We start from the raw sequence: 22,548 nt of genomic DNA on the forward strand, positions 1-22,548 counted from the left end.
TTTCCAGAAGACATCCTTCTGAATTAAAAGGGAAAATTCTTCCTAATTTAAGAGGGAGAGATATCCAACTAAAATTTCTTTTGATTTCTTTGGATAAAAACATAATAAAAATTTCCTCTGGAATACCGGAGAAATTCACAATGAAAAATTTACAAAGGAAAATTACAAAGAAATTTTTTTTTTCTGAATTTCGAAAGAATTTCTTTCTAGAATTGGGGAGAATTATCTTTGATTGTTCAGAAGAATTTTGCCCTTGAAGTTCGAAAGAGTTTTCTCCAGAAGTACGAAGAAATTCAATGATTCGGGAGCATTTCCCTAAAAAATAGAACTGAATTTCGCATTGAAATCTGAGAGATTTCTCAGAAATTCGAATATATTTTTTCGGAAAGTTCGAAAGATTTTCTACAGAAATTAAAAAAAATTAGCCTCGTTTTTTGAAAAAAAATTTCCACTTTAATTTTCTTTGAGTATTGGAATTACAGAAAATAATCCCTTCAAAACATTTTCCCTCGGGAATTTCGGTACAATTTTCCTTGGGGAGTTCGAACCATTTTCCTGCAGAAATTCGGAATAATTAGATTCGTTCCTTCGGAACAATTTTCTTCCGGAAATTTGTAACGATCTCCCTCCGGAAATTCCGATCAATTTCCTTCCAAAAATTCGGAACTTCATTCTTCCGGAATTATCGAACAATTTTCTTCTTGAAATTCCGAAACATTTCCCCCTAGAAATTCAGAAAAATTTCTACTGGAATTTCGAAAGAATTTGAAGTTTTTGATTTTGGATCAATTTCTGTTGAAACACCGTTGGATTTTCGGATGAATTTGCTTTGTGACTTTAAATGAATCTTCGTTGAAAATACGAATGAATTTCTATTGGATGAATTTCCATTAAAATTCGGATGCTTGTTCATTGGACATTTATGAGAAATTCAAATGAATATTGGATTTCCGTTGGAATTCCTAATAAATTTTCTTTGGAAATCCTGATGCCTGAATTCTTTTTGAAACTTTAAATGAAGTTTCGTTGGAAATTTGGATGAATTTTTGTTAGAACCTCGGATGAATTTCCAACGGAAAACTTGTTTTGAATTTTTAACGGAATTCATCCGAATTTCCAAGATAAAATCATCCGAATTTTCAATGGTCAATCATGTATATTATTAACTGAAATTTGTTTAAAATTCCAACCGTAAATCATTAGAATTTTCAAGGCAAATTCATCGAAGTTGCCTACGGAAATTCATCCGAATTTCCAATGACGTTTCATCCACATTTCCAACGAAAATTCATTCGAATTTCGAACGAAAATTCATTCGAACTTCCAACGGAAATTAATTTGAATTTCCAACGGAAATTCATCCGAATTTCCAACGGAAATTCATCCAAATTTCCAATTGAAATTCATCCGAATTTCCAACTGAAATTCATTCGAATGTCCAACGGAAATTCATTCGAATTTCCACTGAAAATTCTTTTGAATTTCCTACGAAAATTCATTTGAATTTCTGACGGAAATTCATTCAAATTTCCACCGGAAATTCATTCGCATTTCCACCGAAGACTAATTCGAATTTTCACCGGAAATTCATTAGAATTCATTAGAATTTCCAACAGAAATTCATTCAAATTTCTAACAGAAATTCATTCGAATTTCTAAAGGAAATTCATTCGAATATCTAACGGAAATTCATTCGATTTTCCAGCAGAATTTCAATTGAATTTCCAACGAAAATTCATTCGATTTTCCATCGGAAATTCATTTGAATTTTCAACGAAAATTCATTCGAATTTCCAACGGAAATTCATTCGAATTTCCAAAGCAAATTCATTCGAATTTCCAACGAAAATTCATTCGAATTTCCAACGGAAATTCATTCGAATTTCCAACTGTAATTCATTCGAATTTCCAACGAAAATTCATTCGAATTTCCAACAATAATTCATTCGAATTTCCAATGGAAATTCATTCGAAATTCAAACTGAAATTCTTTCGAATTTCCAACCGAAATTCTTTCTAATTTCCAACCTAAATTCATTCAAGTTTCCAACGGAAATCCATTCAATTTTCCAACGGAAATTCATTCAATTTTCCAACGGAGATTCAGTTGAATTTTGAACAAAAACTCATTCGAATTTCCAACGGAAATTTATTCAAATTTCCATCAGAAATTCATTCGAATGTCCAACGAAAATTCATTCGCATTTCCACCGAAGACTAATTCGAATTTTCACCGGAAATTCATTCGAATTTCCAACGGAAATTCATTCGAATTTCCAACGGAAATTCATTCGAATTTCCAACGGAAATTCATTCGAATTTCCAACGGAAATTCATTCGAATTTCCAACGGAAATTCATTCGAATTTCCAACGGAAATTCATTCGAATTTCCAACGGAAATTCATTCGAATTTCCAACGGAAATTCATTCGAATTTCCAACGGAAATTCATTCGAATTTCCAACGGAAATTCATTCGAATTTCCAACGGAAATTCATTCGAATTTCCAACGGAAATTCATTCAAATTTCCAACGGAAATTCATTCGTATTTCCAACGGAAATTCATTCGTATTTCCAACGGAAATTCATTCGAATTTCCAACAGAAATTCATTCGAATTTTCAACGGAAATTCATTCGCATTTCCAACAGAAATCCATTCGAATTTCCAACGGAAATCCATTCGAATTTCCAACGGAAATTCATTCGAATTTCCAACGGAAATTCATTCGAATTTCCAACGGAAATTCATTCGAATTTCCAACGGAAATTCATTCGAATTTCCAACGGAAATTCATTCGAATTTCCAACGGAAATTCATCCGAATTTCCAACGGAAATTCATTCGAATTTTCAACGGAAATTCATTCAAATTTCCAACGGAAATTCATTCAAATTTCCAACGGAAATTCATTCAAATTTCCAACGGAAATTCATTCGTATTTCCAACGGAAATTCATTCGAATTTCCAACGGAACGGAAATTCATTCGAATTTCCAACAGAAATTCATTCGAATTTCCAACGGAAATTCATTCGCATTTCCAACAGAAATCCATTCGAATTTCCAACGGAAATCCATTCGAATTTCCAACGGAAATTCATTCGAATTTCCAACGGAAATTCATTCGAATTTCCAACGGAAATTCATTCGAATTTCCAACGGAAATTCATTCGAATTTCCAACGGAAATTCATTCGAATTTCCAACGGAAATTCATTCAAATTTCCAACGGAAATTCATTCGTATTTCCAACGGAAATTCATTCGTATTTCCAACGGAAATTCATTCGTATTTCCAACGGAAATTCATTCGTATTTCCAACGGAAATTCATTCGAATTTCCAACAGAAATTCATTCGAATTTCCAACGGAAATTCATTCGCATTTCCAACAGAAATCCATTCGAATTTCCAACGGAAATCCATTCGAATTTCCAACGGAAATTCATTCGAATTTCCAACGGAAATTCATTCGAATTTCCAACGGAAATTCATTCGAATTTCCAACGGAAATTCATTCGAATTTCCAACGGAAATTCATTCGAATTTCCAACGGAAATTCATTCCAAATTCCAACGGAAATTCATTCCAAATTCCAACGGAAATTCATTTGAATTTCTAACGGAAATTCATTCAAATTTTCAACGGACATTCATTCGAATTTCCAACGGAAATTCATTCGAATTTCCAACGGAAATTCATTCGAATTTCCAACGGAGATTCATTCGAGTTTCCAACGGAAATTCATTCGAATTTCCAACGGAGATTCATTCGAGTTTCCAACGGAAATTCATTCGAATTTCCAACGGAACGGAAATTCATTCGAATTTCCAACGGAAATTCATTCGAATTTCCAACGGAAATTCATTCGAATTTCCAACGGAAATTCATTCGAATTTCCAACGGAAATTCATTCAAATTTCCAACGGATATTCATTCGAATTTTCAACGGAAATTCATTCGAATTTCCAACGGAAATTCATTCGACTTTCCAATGGGAATTCATTCGAATTTCCAACGGGATCTTATTTGAACTTCCAAAGGAAAATCATTCGAACTTCCAACGGAAAATCATTCGAACTTCCAACGGAAAATCATTCGAACTTCCAACGGATAATCATTCGAATTTCCATCGGAAATTCATTCAAATTTCCATCGGAAATTCATTCGATTCCAATTCATTTGAACTTCCAACGGAAATTCATTTTAACTTTCAACGGAAATTCATTTGAACTTCCAACGGAAATTCTTTCGCACTTCCAACGGAAAATGATTCAAAATGATTCGAATTTCCATCGGAAATTAATTCGAATTTCCATCGGAAATTCATTTGAATTTACATCGAAAATTCATTCAAATTTTCATCGGAAATGCATTCAAATTTCCAACGAAATCTTATTCGAACTTCCAACGGAAGTTCATTTGTTTTTCCAACGGAAATTCATTCGAATTTCTAGCGGAAATTCATTCGAATATCCAACGGAAATTCATTCGAATTTCCAACGGAAATTCATTCCAATTTCCAACGGAAATTCATTCCAATTTCCAACGGAAATTCATTCGAATTTCTCACGGAAAGGCATTTGAATTTCCAATAGAAATTCATTTGAATTTCCAACGGAATTTCATTCGAATTTCCAACGAAATCTTATTCGAACTTCCAACGGAAATTCATTCGAATTTCCAACAGAATTTCACTTACTGTGAAGGTACAATCAATGGTGGATTTAAATGGAATAGTACTAATTAGTTTTAAAAATTGGTTCCAATTTTCTCATAGTGAAGAATTGCTATTAAATCAAAAATCACAAAAAATAAACAAATCTGAATATTCTGCCTAGCTCGGTATGTGTTTAAAGTCCATAGTCGCAATTATCAAACAAAACCATTTCTATATTTCGCAAATTTAAGAGACTGTTGATAAAACAGGGACAATACTGTTGCATCGCCATATTACCAGCAACAATATTCCCCATTCCGTTCAAGTGAGAATTGCCCATTCTGCGGGAGTTGCCGTTGTTAGCAGTGCAATGTTAGTTGATGATGTTTAGCTTTGCGTCCCACATCGAAGGATCGCAAAAAAAAACTGTATGATATTCTATACATCAAGTTTTTTGATGGCAAGCTTGTTCGGTTTTACCGGAGTTATAATGATGTAGTTATCTGTATGGAAGAAGGAAAATCCAAGTCGCACTCACACCTACGAGCGGGGATAATCTTTCCCCAGTCAGTGTTACGTGAAGCCCAATTCAGCCACATTGCCCATCCTGCCGGAAGATTTTAGCTTAATGAGCATCCGTTGTGGGCGGTACAAGCAGTGACGTTGTGGTCCCAATTTCCTTTATTTCGACCTTCAGTGCTCGAAAGTTTGAACGAGATGAAGTTTCACTTGTTTCGGAAAGGTTACGACAATTGTGAATAACTTGGGAATTTTCCAGTGAAAAACAGTGCCTCATAACAAGTTCGCCGCTAAGAAGAAGTATCCATCAGACACGAAGTGTCTGATCAGTGCTTTCAGTGACAGTGTGTGCCACTTCCGATGATCCGGTTAACGGGGTTAATTATATGCACGGAGCTCAGAGAGTGTAATTAATGCGTTAAATCACATGAGTTTGCTGGAAAGTGTAGTGATACCAACTCATACCCGCCAAGATGGTGGTGACGTATAAATTGCTGAGCAGTGCTGATTTAGTGCTAACTAATAGTCGTTCCACAAGAGTGATGAATCATCGTGTAGCATAATCGAATGGGCCAGGTAGCAACCAATTGTAGCCATACAAATACCGGTTCTCGAATATGAAAAATAATAGATTCCCAAAGAGTTCTACTAAATTGGCATTGAAATATCTGCAACTCAGTTCTTACCCACAACGTCCGGAATGTGCCAATATGGACGTGTGATTCGGAGTGATTGGGGAGCTATTTATAACATGAGTGCTATAATTGCGGCATGTGGCAGGCAAGCAGTCAGCGACTAGATTAGAATAGCCACCTCGGAATCCGTGAGAAAAGAAGAAACAACTCAACGACTCGTTCTTCGTTGGATCTTGGCAGGCGGAATCGAGAAACATCAAGTACCGCTGGCTGGCTGCTGCCTAGTAGTAGTCAGAGTCAGTATACGTTTGACGTTATTTGGTTATGCTCGCTCGCTGAAGTGACGGAACGAATATCAACTGTCTGCGCAATAAGTGGATAGTGCTGTACAATAGTGTATGTGGGACGGCAATTGGCGAAGAGGAAGAAAAAGAGCGACTTGAGCAGTTTATCAGTGCGTAATCTACTACTATTTGATTGAAACGGAGTACGGCAGTCATGGTAAATACAGGTTAACGGAATTGCGTACAATGAAATTCTTGTACATCAGCGTTTATAATTTCATATGAAGACATTGTCTTGGCTAGTTTCGGGAAGTAGTTTATTAAGTAATCAAGATATATTTGAACACCTTTTCCCTCTTTATTAATATATTACAATACATGCTCTATCTGTCACACATCCAGTGCTCCTAGGTTGCCTGCTTTCGTGCTTGATTACCATGGGTCGATGTTCTGTACTTAAAATATTCTCATGTGTTCTACATCACGATATATTGTTGATTCGATGGTTTATTCAATATTAAAGCCCAAATATTTGTAAATCGAAGGGACTGAGGAAACCATCGACATAGGGAGATATCGAGACATAGAACATCGAGATATGGAGAGTCGACTGTAATACTTTGGAATCAAAACGCATAACAGAGACCTCGCGATTGAACGTGTTTCGTATCGGACGCGGCTCCGGGTGTTTAGTTCTTTTTTGTGCAGTCGGGCAGTAAAGGGTGCGCATTTTCGTGTTTTCTATCGGACGCAGAACGATCGCACGATCATCGAAATCCTTGGTTCTGCTTTGTGCGGTTGAGTAAATTACTTTGACATAACTTCCTATATAGATTTTCCTCTCCTAATTCTAAATTGACTGTTAGGACGTGGCCGGCATCGTTATTAGTCTTGAATTAATGAAACTTTATAGCATGTACAGTGAGAATAGTTTTTTAATCCCAAGATTATTTATTCGTAGCTCTTCAAGATTCTGTAAAATAATCGTAAGGACAACATAACAGATATTGCTCAAAAAGTATGCTTTATAACTCAATTTGTGATATACGTGTGATTAAACACCATCTGAACAAATTATTTATAACACTTCGCATGGATGTCAGTTCAAGTGTGTAGTATATAAACGGAGACCTCCTCACTTTGGTTCCAACATTACTTCTGAGTCGCCAACAGATATGGAACTCTACAATTAACTGTCAAATAGCCTTTAAGAACATTGGCTGGATTTGAAAGCCAGTTTTGCTTGATAATTGCGTACTCGGACGTATAACCATTTCCAGGGTGTCGACTACCTGGAAAAATCAGGAAATTCTTGGGTCAATCAGGGAAATTAGCAAGAGGAAAGTGAACATGTTGTAGTTCAAAATAAGAGACAAAAACACGTCTTAATGTTAGAATAAATGGGACATATGCCATATGACAATGAGCCAAAAACAAGCTATCAAACAACTCGCCTTATAACTTAAGAAGGATAGATTTTGGACTTGAACACTGGAATATTGTTTATTAAATTTGAACATATGTACAGGGTGTTCAATAAGTTCGAATACAAATGTTTGATCATTGTGTTTGTAAGCCCAATGTATATATTCTGTATTAGTATTGGTGTCAGTGTTAGCGGTATTTATACGCTATAGGATGTGTGTGGTGTTGACATTCTGTCACTTGTTGTTTGTTTATTACGTGCGTTGAAAATGGATTGGGTATCATAAATAGCCATTTTTGAATTTCAAAATCATTGCGGCGTACTACAAAACTGAGGTAGTACGTATTAACGTACTACAAAACTGTGGCCCGGTGCTTAGACGGAGATGAGCTCTACGTGTTCCAATACGACGATAACCCTTTATACACGGAAATTGATATGGGGACAATTTCATCGACTTTTTTAACAAAACTTTGCGACCTCACAGTTTCCCGGATCTGAACCCTCTTAACTTTTTTATGTGGTCCTTTATTATGCTAAAACTGTACGAATACAAGGTCAGTAACTTGGACCAGTTCAAGACGTAATTCTCAAAATCCGGAACGAAATGCCCATGCAGACCGTGCGTGCCGCTTGCGATGGGTTTTAGAAACGTTTAAAGCTCGTGAAGAAGTACAAAATAGAGGTCATTCCAAAAAATGTTACAAACGTTCCTTATAAACAATACTTTCAGTGAAATGCAACCGGGAAAAGAAATAATTTAATTTCAATTTTTAAACATTTTTAGAAAGTGTATTCGAACTTATTGAACACCCTGTATACGTCAAAATTTCTGTGAATTTTGAATCAGATTTTTCAATGTAATAAATTTCTGGATAAATGTTTGAAGAAGTTCTTGCGAGAATTTCCGGAGGAATTCCTGTAAGTATTTAGAAATTTCATCGGAAATTCCGATACCAAATCGTAAATTGTAAAATCCTTCGGATATTCTTTTAAAAAATCCTTCTAAAATTTCACTGGAAATTCATTCCAAAATTACTTTAAAAACCCTTCATTCATAATTTCCTCTGAAAATTCCAACTGAAATAATTTTCGAAGAAATTCCTAAAAGAACTTCTAAAGGAATTCCGGAAGTAAATATTAGAAAAATCCTAATGGAATTTTCGATGGATTTTCCGAAAAAAAATATTTTTAAAAACGATTTCTGAAGCGACTCTTGAGGCATATTTGAAGGAATTCCTGGAGAAATTTCTGGGAGAGTTACTGGAAAAAATAATAATGTCATAAATTTCCTCTGGAATTCTTGTGTCATTCTCTTAGAAATTCATTCGGAAATTCCTTTAGGATTTTTGGAAGTTCTTAGAATTTTATCCTTAAATATTTGAAGGAGTTTCCGGAGGAAATTTTAAATAATTTAATGGACAGATTTTCGAGGGAATGGATTTTCCGAATTTTCCAAGGAATGGAATTTCCAACGGAAAAAAATTGATATACGAGTTTCCAGTAAAAAAACCGAATGTTTATTTGAAAGAGTTTCTAAAATAATTTCAGACAAAATTCCTAACGGAAATTTCGAAGGATTTTTTTCCTTAGGGTTTTTTTTTAAGGGATCATACAAAATAGTTACGACTGGATGATTTGATGCTATGTTGTATGGCTTTCTCAGTCTGATTTAGTTAAAACGATTAGTTTTGTTTTGCCCAACGTTTCGGCCTGTATATTTGGCCTTTTTTTTCAAGGGTGAACTAAAGTTGGACAACAACATAGCGTTTTTTTTTTCAAATAATTTCTAAAATAGTTTCTTGAGAAATTGCTAGACGAATTCTTTAAGAAATTACCTAAGGTTTGTCTAAAGGAATTTTCGAAGAAATTTCTGATATAATATCTGAAGGAAGTTCCGGAGGAATTTTAAAATGAATTTCTCAAAAATTCCGGCAAGAATGCCTAAAAGATTTTTTGAATGAATGTCCCAAAGAATTCTCTAAGGATTTTACGAAAAATGTCTGGAGGATTTTCCGTTGGAATTTCTGGAAGAATTTCTGAGATAATATCTTGACGATTTTTCCAAGAAATTTCAATAGTAGTTTCTGAAGGAACTCCTGAACCAAGGAATTCCTGGAATATTGAAGACAATATCCGAAAAATTTTCTAGAAAAATATTTTAAAGAATTCTAGAAGCTTCCCAGTAATTTACTTACCAATTTCTAGACGATAAAATACAATTAAAAGATCGAAATGTTCGAAACTACATAAAATTAGCAAAGAAAGAATTTAAGCTTTCAATGTTATCAATTATGCATAGTTTCAAAATAGGTGTGAAAGTCGCCTGTTGTTATGATGGTAACCATTTCTATAATTATTAATTTCCTATTTCATTTCAATTTCCAAACTAATTCGAATCAAACCGAAAAACTAGTAGGTTTTAACATTGGCCTGATAACTGGACACTGCCCTAGCAGATTTTTTTTTCTTGCTGCATATTTCAATCACTGGAAACATTTGTTAGATCTATTGTGATATAAGCCCCAATTGATAAAACTTTGTCATGTTGATGCATTACTGCTATGTAGGGCAATCGCATCGCTTGACTGTTTCCCCAATTCGGTATTATGGTCCTGATAAATCGTACCACCGCATTGAGATTTATTCTCTTTGTAATATTTAAGTAAATTCATAGTCAGACAGGGTCAGACAGTACGATTGCTGATTTCAAAGCATTCAACACTGCTTGACTATCAGAAACTATGCAAATATTTGTATTCCTGTAATATTCAACGTAAGCATACTTTATAGCATTCCAGAAAAGTCTATAGCAGATGTCCTGGACATTTAAAAAGATACTTATTTATGGGTCCTGTACACCTGCGGTGGTGCAAAGGGCCGACTTGAAGGTCTCCATCCTGAGCGATGTCCAGCTATCGCTTTAACCTGTTGTCAGGTTCGATTTCGATCGGTTTCTTTTATTTCTTTATTGAGGCTCGTTAGTATGACATTACGGATGGGAGGTTATCTGCATCTGCAATTATCCGATACCGTTTTCAGCAATGTTGTTTTATGATAAAGATTGCCATCTTTCGTATGCAGAATGCATGCATTTCCTTGCGTTAATAAGCTATCATCGTCCATCCTTTCACGCGCTGGCGTATCTTTTCCAGAAGTAAAAACCGATTCTCAACTCGTTGAGAATCGGTATCACAGCTTTGAGGGCCACTCGATGTAGCTTTTCCACACTTTCTGCCCTACCCGCAAATTTCCAGTACCGACTAGCACGTCCATGTTCCAAGCTTCTAATCGGGATTCTTTTTTGAACATGTAGGGCGATTATCTTCTTCTTTGTTTTATATGGCTCTACAATACATTCCAACTAAAACTTGGTCTGCTTTTCAACTAAGTATGCTTTAAGCATTACTTCAGTAATTTATTGAAAGCTTTGATATGTCCGCCATTGCATGAGTATGTATATTGTGTGGCAAGTACAATGATTACATAATGCCCAAGGGGTCGAGAATGTTTCCCACCCGGAAGCATCCTTGACCAGTTCGAGAATCGTACTCACCATCTCCGGTTCGGTATTGTGTCGGCAGCATTAAATTATATTCCGACTTCCGACGTTTTACTTCCGAACTTACTTCCGACATCATGAACGTCAGGACAAAATTTGAATTTGCTACCAACACATTGTCGGAAGAGCGTTGACGAGCTCGGTGGTCTAGTGGCTACCGCTTCTGCCTTATAAGCAGGAGGTCGTGGGTTCAATTCCAGGCTCGTCCCTTTCCTACTTTGTATTTCTATCTTAGTTCTTTCTGGTTTTCACGTTCTACCAAAACTATTCTCTACTGTTATAACCTTCCCACAATCCCAAAACCACCTGTGCGCGCACCTATGAGAGGTCGTAGAGTTCTCTGCATCTTTCTTAAGTAGGTGTCCAACTAATCATCTTTCCCACTCCTCAGCATTCGCAAGGACGTGGCCAGGACAGATCTCGACTATTGGAGAATGCATTGCTTCCATCCAGTGTTGGGAAATGTACAGTAAAACACTGTGATTATGCGAATGTTTATATTTTATCCGGTCAAATTTAACGCACCGCACAAACTGAAACAGTTTTCAAAAAAAAATGTACGCTTCATTGTGACATTTTTTTTACCGATGAGGCATTTGTTTGTATGATCTTGCCTGCTGTTGCGTGAGAGTCGAGCCGTCGGTGCGGTCAGCAGATTTCTTGTTTCGGTTCGTGCGCAGCTTAATTGCCTGTGGCGCAAGAATGCTAGCCGTTGGTACGAATTCATTAGTTCTAGTCTCCAAAATGAGCAAGGAGTAAAGAAATAATCATTCACACCAAAAACGGTCATACGTCGTGAAATGAGCGTACAGAAACATTAATTGTGGGGAGAGAAAATAAAAAAAATCGTGTGCTGACTGTCGTCTGCTTGGTCGTGGCTGCAGCGGCTGCCGTGTTTTTGTTTTTCTTTTACTTCGTGGCAGATTGAATGACAAAAAGAAATGTCAACCGTTCCCGTCCCTGCTTCCATCTAAGAGATAGTGATTAGTCCCAAATTAATATCTGTGGTAATGGATGAAAGTGATGATATTCTCATATAATAATCTTGGCTTGTACGTTGTACCACCTACGAATTTGTGCGAATTGCTCAATGCTAATGCTAACACATTGTCGGAAGAGTGTTCGGAAGTGTGGAAATTGACTTCCGAACTTCAATTTGGTGCCAGCGACGTTGTCAGCGACAAAACAAGTTCGATTTGGTGACAGGTAACACCGTGCAGTGCTGCATATTTATTTTATTTTTCCGTGTGAATTTTGCCGGAAGTGGGCCTTGCTGCCAGTGCATCAGCATCATTCAAACAGGTCTAAATGCACAATAATTCTACGCCTTTGCTCGCAAGGCTAACTGGAGACCGTTTATATCAAGTTATATTTGCTTCTATGGTGACCGTAGTGATTCCGTAGTCCATAGTATTTTAGTTGGCGACTCAAATATGACGTCCACAACTTTTTGATTTTTTTTACCCCCCCCCTCCTCTATCACGCTTTTTTGTATATTTTATAGTGCATAGACCTCCTCCCCCGTAAAACCTTGGACGTCATTGTTGAAGGACCCCGCTTTCTGATCGTTGCTCACGAAATTCGCACCGCCACGATCTAATATTTATGCATCTCCTATTATGAAGGCCCATTCAAAAAGTTCCGAACCCCTTGCATGCATAAAATTGATATTAATGCCATCATTCATCATCCAACATTGAGATGACAGGACCCTCCATCAATGCAATACCCCGCTCAGTGGAAAACAACTCATCACAAGCAGCGAAAGGAAATTAAACTTGATCGCATTATTAGTCATGAGAAGGAAGCATGTATGTGATAGGCTACAACAATTATTGCAGTAGCAACAGCAATAGCATATATCAAAGTCCTATCCTTTTGCTATGTTTTCAGTTTGAAAAAAAGTATTACACCACGCTGGTTTTTTTTTCTTCTTTTAAGTATATTGTCTCCGATGTTCCTCTTCTATACTGACTTTTGCCTGGATGTTATTTCCTGTTCAATATTCAGAATCAATTCACCTCCAATTAAATAAGTGTGAACAGTTATATCACAGACAAACAGACATAACACTCGTGAAATCCTCATCGTTCACTGATTTACTGGTCAATTTAAATAATAATTAGTTGGCCAATCGGTCACAAGTGGCGCTCGCATCGGATTTGCTCGAGTTTGACGTTTACCCACTAACGCCATCTGATTCGTGATTTGCCCAACTAAGTGGAAACGATAGATTTCGTTAGTGTTTGTACGACGATGAATTTGATGAGTGATTGTTCAATATGTTATGTCTGCTTGTCTGTGGTTATATTATGGTTATATATTTGTTCGGGAGACACTTTACGGAATGAACTTCGACAAGACACCAAAAATTTAATTTGCAAGCTACAATCACAAAAAATTGGAACTAGCTCATTCAATATATATGGTCGGGGTTCAGCCAAAACGCACCAAGCGCCAACGAAAAAATTACCCATTTTTCTACCCAAACTTTCGTTTTACAGATTAAATTGATCGCAAATCGTATCGGATATCCCTCAATCCAATAAATGAGGATATCCTATTGCAAATGTACGCTTGAATTGAATTGGTGCGTTTTGGCTGAACCCCGACCATATGTTAAATTAAAAAATATGGGAAAATCACGAAAAAAATTGATGTTTTGTCCTGCTTTCCGCCACTGTGCGATGAATCGATTAATTGAAGTAATCGATTAATTTGCGACTTCTCTAGTCCGGCGACTGACAAGGGTTTGGTGGTGGGGCTGTTTATCGAACCTATGACCACTCGTTTGTAAGGCGAACGAGTAGCTAACTACGCTACGGGACCCCCAATATATTTTGTTCTGAAAATTGAAAAATATGGTATATGGCTCAAACTTTAGCCAATTGTGCTGTGGTTGAGCTCATTTATTGTTGCAAATCTACATACGTTGAAGCTCTAACTAAAATTATGTTACCAGACGGTTTACTTTTAGTTGTTACGCCAAGTACTCAAAACAACAATAATACCGTTACAAACATTTAGTCAAAATTATGACCTACTGGTCTTCGAAAGGTCACAAGGGCGACAAGCTTCCTGGAATTCAAAACTAATTTCACTCGCGTTTTTTAGGGCCCCTTATTCAATACGGAAGGAACGCACAACTGTTATTTTTATTATTTTACGTATGCTGCGACGCAGCAAAGCTACAGTTTTTGCATTACATAAATTTTAGCAGATGTGCCGTAAGAACCATATAATTGCTAAGTTTTCATTGGTTTTGGTGCTCCTTCCATCTCAACCGAAACTCCTTGAATCGGGTTTTTACATAAATGGTTTCCTCTTGAGTAACTCAGCCTCCGGCCGAATGTAGTTGAGCATGAAATGCGAACAATACCGTCTGAATTTCTTGCTCAGTGTGGGAAGCTACATGGCTGCCTCCTTCGCCCATTCAGCACATAAATCCGTGCTGATTGTTGAACATAGCTGTTGTTATCATGAAATTGCCAACGTGTGTTGACAGTGGTGGCTTTCCCGAGCGAGATTAGTTGGAGGAATAAATTTCGCTCTCTGACTTTCTGCCAATGCATTTCTCTCTTTGGTAGCATCCAATATTTGGGTGATGCATAATTTCGCAATCCGCTTTGTTTCATGTATGTTTCAGACCTACTGCTTCATTTTCAACATACGTAATTTCTGGACGGTCATTTTTGTGTGTGTGCTATCGTTGCTGTGATGCTCAGCTCACCGCATGGTTTAGGGCACGAAGCGATATCATGCGGGAATGTCTGTTCAAATGTTATTTACTAAACGGTTCTGAACCGCGTGTTGAGGGCTCTCCCACCCCGAGTTTAAAAGTAGAGAGCATGGGAATGTGACTCGCACCTTCTGTTTGCCCCATGCCGCGAACTGGCCGGCCGCGTGCCATTGTGATCGGATGATATTGCGTGCTTCTATAGCATTGCACATGTGTGGAACGAAGCAGATGAGGAATGCAAATCTGTTGATCATTTTTGCCAATAAAACATTGAAACGAATCAAATTGACTGGGCAATGCAGTATCAGCATTCAAATTTTATGATTTTCAAATTTTCCAGTAAAAAATCGCCTTCAATATGACGACGATGACTAGCATTTATGTTATTCTAGATCGAGCTTTAGAGAAGGATTTTTTGTAGTATATTCTGTGCAGCTTTGCAGTTCAGGATGAATTTTAATTCCCACTCTAGTAGAAGTAGACTTAGATTGCTTACGTAATTAGTGTATGAATTCCATGCAAAGATTGTCATAAAGGGCCGTACTAGACCTGTGCGTCAATATACTTTGAACCGGCGACGGCGTAAATGCAACTTTCTAATTGCGACGCGGTTCAAAATTATCCTTCAAACATGGAGCCGGTGCATACGTTTTGTTTGCATTTCTCTAGTACTAATGACGATAAGCATAACTTATATTGTACACTGTCAAGTATTCCTTCAGGAATACCATAAAATGATTCACCCGAGAGTTCTGAAAACCAGAAATTTCTTTACGATCTCTTCTAGCGATTTCTCCAGGAAATACAAAGCTACAAAGCAAGGCCATGCAGATGTTGACTGATTCACAATTCATGATATGTTGTAGGTTTTTTTGGTACTTTCCTATGCCTATGAACACCATCGTGTGAGTTTAGAAAAACAAAAATGCGAAAATGGTGAATCGACATAGAATTTTCGCAGTTAATAACTGTGGAAGTGCTTAAGGAGTGTTGTACTACCACAGTTATATTCAAAATTAGGTTAAAATCGGAATAGGGGACTATCGAAGTTGAATTTTTTCGCAATCCGTACGTTATACCTAACTTCGCTAGTGGCACGCTAGTCTAATAAAAGGGCCTAATTAGACTAGTGCACTATTAGTGAAGTTAGGTTTAACGTAAGAATTGCGAGAAAAATTCAACTTCGATAGTCCCTTATTCCGGTTTTCAACTCGACTAGCGACAATTTCTGAATGCGTATTCCGTAGAATTTCTGTAAAAGATTTTCAGGAAGAATAAATTTCCCAAAATTTTGAAGAAAAAAATCTCCTAATATCTTGAAGTAAGAATATTCCATAATTCTTGTATAACGAGTTCCCAGAACTCCCGAACAATATTTTTTCCAAAATATCTGGGGGTAAGATTTCCAGAGAATTCGAGAAAAAGGTTTGAGGGGGATGGTAGGCTGCAATTCTTTAGATTTTTGGTACAATAATAGCTCATATTTCCTGAAAAGTTAATCCCTCAGAACTCCTGAGTAAGGAATACACCGGAATTACTGGAGAGGGAAGAACCCAGAATGCTTGGTAAATCAGTTTCGCAGAGTTCTTAGAATATGACCAATGTTTTTATACATGCACTACTCGGGAGATTTGAAATTTAACTACTCGAGTGTTTTAGAAAGCACAACATTCTCGTATGACTATGACTGTGACTGTATGACATTTTCGTATGACTCCGACATTTTAAGATACAATTCTATTTGCCTTTATTCTCGTCCTAAAAACTCATTACTCATATGCGTTTTAGTATAACAAGGTTAGTATCTGTAGGATTCTAGTCATGTACAAGCAATGTATTTATATGGTACCAATGTAAATAAAGACCAGACTTGCTGCCCAAGTAGATATTATCCTTTGCGTTTCGTGTTATTTGCATGATATCTTGCATTATAGCTTCTTCTTATTGGCATTGGCCCAGGGAAGTCGAGACATTTTCCAAACCGAAAACTCCTAGACCGGCACCGGGTATCGAGCCCAGCCACCCTCAGCATGGTCTTGCTTTATCGCATTATACCGCACATCCCATTTATTATTAAGAAACCCAAAATATAAGAGAGACAAACTATTAACAACGAAAATATCGAAAAAATGGAAGAGAAAGAAACCCTTGGTTTTTTAATGGACTCCTTCGAAAATTTCTTCTTACTCGGAAATTTCATTGGAAAATCCTTTGAATTTTTTGAGAATTCCATCGGATATTCCTTTGAAGTGTTTGGAAAATGTATAGAAAATCCTTAAGAAGATTCCTCCAGGCGTTTCGATTCCGAAATCCTCCAGGCGTTCCATTTAAAATTCCTTTACGACGTTTATAGAAATTTCTTTTGGAATTCCTTCGGGATTCCAATAAAAAAATCATTCCTTTTGGAACTCCTTCGGGAATTAGAAATTCCTATGCATATTATTATAATACTAGTCGACCCGGCAGACGTTGTCCTGCATAGTAGGCAAAAATGCGCGTTATGATCTGCCCATGCGAAATTTTTTTTTTCCTCAGAAATATTTAAAGCAATTCTGGAAACTCTGAAGAAAACTCCAGAGGCGTTTTCAAAGAAACTTCTTTAAGAGTTGCTAAAAAAACTGAGGAATATCCCAAGTAATTTCCTGCAAGAAAGTTCTGAAAGATTTCCTGGAGAAAGTTCTAAAGGAATTTCTGGAGGACTTTTTAGAAAATCCAGATTTATTTTTTAATTTTTATTAACGTCTTTTTTTAATTTAGTTCAACGCTAGCATGAATTTCTGAAGAAAATTTCTTAAGGTAAGGTGAGAGCATCTCCATATAGATATGCGGTGTAATTCCTGAAGGAATTCTCTCTCTCTCTCTCTCTCTCTCTCTCTCTCTCTCTCTCTCTCTCTCTCTCTCTCTCTCTCTCTCTCTCTCTCGCGTCTTACCGCGCGGCTAAGGAGGGCCCCTCTTATTCCACAAACTTCTCTATTCTTCAATTTCCAACTTTGGTAACTTGTAACATCCGTTCGCTTCGAAATACTTTAGAATAGTTACCGCAACCCAGGGTCATGACCTCTTTTTCCAGGTCAGTCACCTCGTCTCATAGTATCAACTCAATTACGCTACCCCTTAATGACTACTTAACAAAGGTGCTTCGGGCCCTCTGGTGTTGGGTTGGAGGACTATGGTGAGTGGTTGGATGCGGTCTTATAGGGTAAAGTACTGGGAAAACCTAAACATAAAGACGAGTCAAATTCGGTTCGAAAACACGTCAAATTCGATTAGGATTTCCTTTGAAGTTTCTTTGAATTTTATTCTAGAATTTTTTTAGAAATTCCAGTTTGATATTCCAATTTGATATTCCTTATCCAGTTTGATATTCCAAACTCTGCTTGCCTGCTTAAGCCCGTACAAAGCTTTCTTCAATCGGCAAACTTTCTTTGACGCTGTCTTGCACTGGAATCCCTCAGGTTGTTCCATGAATATCTCCTCGTCGTCCAGATTGCCCTGGAGAAATGCTGTCACAGCGTCCATTTGGTAAACGATGAGGTTCAACTGCGCGGCCAACGCAAGCAGATGACGAATCGTGGCGAAGCGAACAACAGGCGAGTAAGTTTCGCTGTAGTCCACTCCTTTCACCTGTGAGTAACCCTTTATCACCAGTCTTGCCTTGTACCGGTCGATAGTGCCGTCCGGGTTGGTTTTGATCTTGAATACCCATTTATTTTTCAAAGCCTTCCGTCCCTTTGGAAGATCCACAAGACACCATGTCTCGTTAGCACACAATGCGTGGTATTCGGATTCCATTGCTCCATTCCATCGATCACGATCCTCTCGTTCTTACGCTTCTTTCACTGTTTCAGGATCGTTGGTTATTTATTATTATTTATTTATTTATTCAGACTAAGGCCGAAGTGGCCTGTGCGGTATATAAGAGTCTTCTCCATTCGGCTCGGTCCATGGCTACACGTCGCCAACCACGCAGTCTACGGAGGGTCCGCAAGTCATCTTCCACCTGATCGATCCACCTTGCCCGCTGCGCACCTCGCCTTCTTGTGCCCGTCGGATCGTTGTCGAGAACCATTTTCACCGGGTTACTGTCCGACATTCTGGCTACGTGCCCGGCCCACCGCAGTCATCCGATTTTCGCGGTGTGAACGATGGATGGTTCTCCCAACAGCTGATGCAACTCGTGGTTCATTCGCGGTGGGTGGCTCACATTATCTTCTCTTGAACCTCTTCCTATCATGTACTTCGTCTTCGACGTGTTGATGACTAGTCCGATCCGCTTAGCTTCCTTCTTCAGTCTGATGTAGGCTTCCTCCATCTTCTCAAAGTTACGTGCCATAATATCTATGTCGTCGGCGAAGCCAAATAGCTAGACGGACTTATTGAAAATTGTACTCATCGTGTTAATCCCTGCTCTTCGTATTACCCCTTCCAAAGCGATGTTGAATAGCAGACACGAAATACCATCACCTTGCCGTAACCCTCTGCGGGTTTTGAAGGGACTCGAGAATGCCCCTGAAACTCGAACTACCCACATCACCCGATCCATCGTCGCTTTGATCAACCGTGTCAGTTTATCCGGAAAACCGTGCTCGTGCATTAGCTGCCATAGCTGGTCCCGATCGATTGTATCATATGCGGCTTTGAAGTCGATGAATAGATGATGTGTGGGCACGTTGTATTCGCGGCATTTCTGCAGTACTTGGCGAATGGCGAACACCTGGTCCGAGGTGGAGCGTTCGCCCATAAAACCCGCCTGGTACTGCCCCACGAACTCCCTTGCAGTTGGTGCTAGTCGACGGCATAAAATTTGGGAGAGTACCTTGTAGGCGGCGTTCAGCAATGTGATTGCGCGGTAGTTGCTACAATCCAGCTTATCGCCCTTTTTGTAGATGGGACACACGACACCTTCCATCTACTCCTGCGGCAAAACTTCCTCCTCCCAAATCTTAGTAATGACCCAGTGCAGCGCTCTAGCCAGTGCCTCACCACCGTGTTTAAACAGCTCTTCTTGTAGTTGGTCAACACCAGGGGCTTTGTTGTTCTTCAGCCGGCCAATATCCTTCTGGATTTCCTGGAGATTCGGAGCCGGTAAGATTAGGTCCTGCGCGCGTTCTCCCAGGTTTATCACCATATCGCCATCTTCGTCTGCCACATCGCCATTCAGGTGTTCTTCGTAGTGCTGCCGCCACTTTTGGATCATCTTACGATCGTCCGTAAGAAGGTTTCCGTTTATGTCCATATCAAGCTGTGGCATGTGGTCCTTACGTGAACGGTTCAGCTTCTCATAAAACATTCGTGCGTTGTAATAGCGAGGTACAGTTGCTCCGTCTCTTCAGGGTCCCGATCTTCCTGCTGACGCTTTTTCCTCCGGAAAATCGAGTTTTGTCTGTTCCGCGCCTGTTTATATCGTGCCTCGTTCGCCCTCGTGCGGCTGCATTCTTCTCTTCCACTAACTGCTCACATTCGCCGTCATACCAGTCGTTTCTCTGATCCGGGGGCACCGTGCCAAGTGCAGCGGTTGCGGTGCTACCAATGGCGGATCGAATATCTCTCCAGCCATATTCAAGAGACGCTGCGCCTAGCTGCTCTTCCGTTGGGAGTGCCACTTCCAGCTGCTGCGCGTATTCTTGGGCTAGTCCACCGTTTTGTATCCGCCCAATGTTAAGCCGCGGCGTCTGACTTCGACGCGTGTTGTACACCGTCGAGAGTTTTGAGCGCAGGCATACTGCAACGAGATAGTGGTCGGATTCAATATTCGCACTGCGGTAAGTGCGGACGTTCGTGATGTCGGAGAAGAATTTACCGTCGATTTGGTTTTCCGTTACTTGTTTAGGTGATCTCCATGTGGCCTTGTGGATATTTTTGCGGGGAAAGAAGGTGCTTCGGACTACCATTCCGCGGGAGGCTGCGAAGTTTATGCATCGTTGGCCGTTGTCATTCGATACGGTGTGCAGACTATCCGGTCCGATGACCGGTCTATACATTTCCTCCCTTCCTACCTGTGCGTTCATGTCATGTCGTCGGGTCTCCCTTCGTGTGGGCAGTGCACGTTGATGATGCTATAGTTGAAGAAACGGCCTTTAATCCTCAGCTTGCACATCCTTGCGTTGATTGGCTGCCACTCAATCACGCGTTGGCGCATCTTACCCAGCACTATGAAGCCGGTTCCCAGCTCGTTGATGGTGCCACAGCTTTGGTAGAAGGTAGCCGCTCGATGCCCGCTTTTCCACACTTCCTGTCCTGTCCAGCAAATCTCCTGCAGCGCCACGACGTCGAAGTTGCGGGGATGTAATTCATCGTAGATTATCCTGTCGCAACCTGCGAAACCTAGCGACTTGCAATTCCATGTTCCAAGCTTCCAATCGTGATCCTGTATTCGTCGCCTAGGTCTTTGCCGATTATATCGAGTCGCATTATCTCTTATATTGTTCCTAATGATTGGTTTTCTAGGTGGCTTATTGGGCCTGCGCAAACCTCCTGTCTCGTCGGAGGGCCGTCGTGTCAGGGCTGTTTAGCGTCCCACCTAACGCCAGGACTTGGGCTTGTGCGCTTTGAGCGGCACACGGTCGCTTTGGTGGGGCCTACTTGCGGATACATGCAGCTTTTATAGAGGTTTAACAGGGCCCACTGTCAAACCCCATCATATCCTAAGCAAGCCCCACAACTTGCAGATGGCCTGGGGAGGGATCGTCAAGCCCTTGGATATAGTCCCTGCTGCCCCCTAGGATCCTTGGTTATCTGTGGAATAAATTCCGGCGAGAGATAGTTTCTGATATCGATGGAACAATTCAACTTGCCTTGGCGCTCCCAATCACTGTGCACAGTATCATGTTGCATTTCAACAGCTACTTCTTTTGAATGTGACGGGAGCGCGGTGCTATCCAAGCTCTCGAACAACAAATTACGTCCCCCATGGCTGCGTTGGCACTGTCTATCAATCCAAATTGCGAAAACTTGAGGCAAGATACTGTATGTAACTTTAAAATCATCATACTTGCCTGGAAATCTGCGCTCCCTCCCGCTGCGCCTCATCGTAGGTTGTTGAGAAAAATGCGAGGGGAGCGCAAGCGGCTGTTGCGAGTCTAGTGACTCTTCTAGTACACTACCCGCCGGCGAACAGTAATTCTCCCTTTCAGTGCGGCTTGCACCTTTATCGTAGTCGACTCCTCCATGGTGATCACCATCCATGATTTCTGGCTGATCAGTTTCCCAGAAAATCATTAGTTTGTCTGTTTCTTCCGCAATCGATACCTTCGATCGCGAGCGCTCATCAAGAATCACCACATCACGGCTCTCAAAAACTTGCTTGCTTTCAGGGTTGTACATTCGATAGGCCTTAGAACACTCCGAATAGCCAATCAGAATGCATGGTATTGACATGGAGTCCCACTTCGCACGCTTGACCTTCGGAACATATGACATTGCTCTTGCTCCAAAGACACGTAGATTTGATAAGTCCGGTTTTCTTCCCGTAAATTTCTCAAAGGGGGTTATCGGGATGCCCTTCTTCGGCGAACGATTGATGAGGTAGACAGCTATCGATGGTGCTTCTGCCCAAAACCGTTTGTCCATATTTCCTTCGAACAGTAGACATCTAGCTAGCTCCTGAATCGTCCGGTTCATGCGTTCAGCTAGCCCGTTTTACTCCGGATTGTGAGACACTGTTGTCTCGTGACGAATGCCATGCGTTTTAAGAAATTCGACAACATGTTTACCAACATACGCTCCG

General features: G+C 39.4%; 1 protein-coding gene across 5 annotated transcripts in view; it reads left to right on the top strand.

Moving 5' to 3' along the window:
• LOC134206139 (uncharacterized) overlaps positions 1-22,548 on the top strand; it is a 77,806-nt gene that overhangs the window by 30,074 nt on the left and 25,184 nt on the right. The window contains exon 1 of one of the 5 annotated variants that reach the window (XM_062681829.1): positions 5,384-6,312. The exons of the other annotated variants lie outside the window; for them this stretch is intronic. The gene's annotated coding sequence lies outside the window, so the exon portion shown is untranslated. Of the gene's footprint in view, positions 1-5,383; positions 6,313-22,548 lie in introns of those variants that run through there. 5 annotated transcript variants of the gene reach the window in all.

This window comes from Armigeres subalbatus, chromosome 1 (assembly GCF_024139115.2).
Source record: "Armigeres subalbatus isolate Guangzhou_Male chromosome 1, GZ_Asu_2, whole genome shotgun sequence".
In the NCBI taxonomy this organism is placed as follows: domain Eukaryota; kingdom Metazoa; phylum Arthropoda; class Insecta; order Diptera; family Culicidae; genus Armigeres; species Armigeres subalbatus.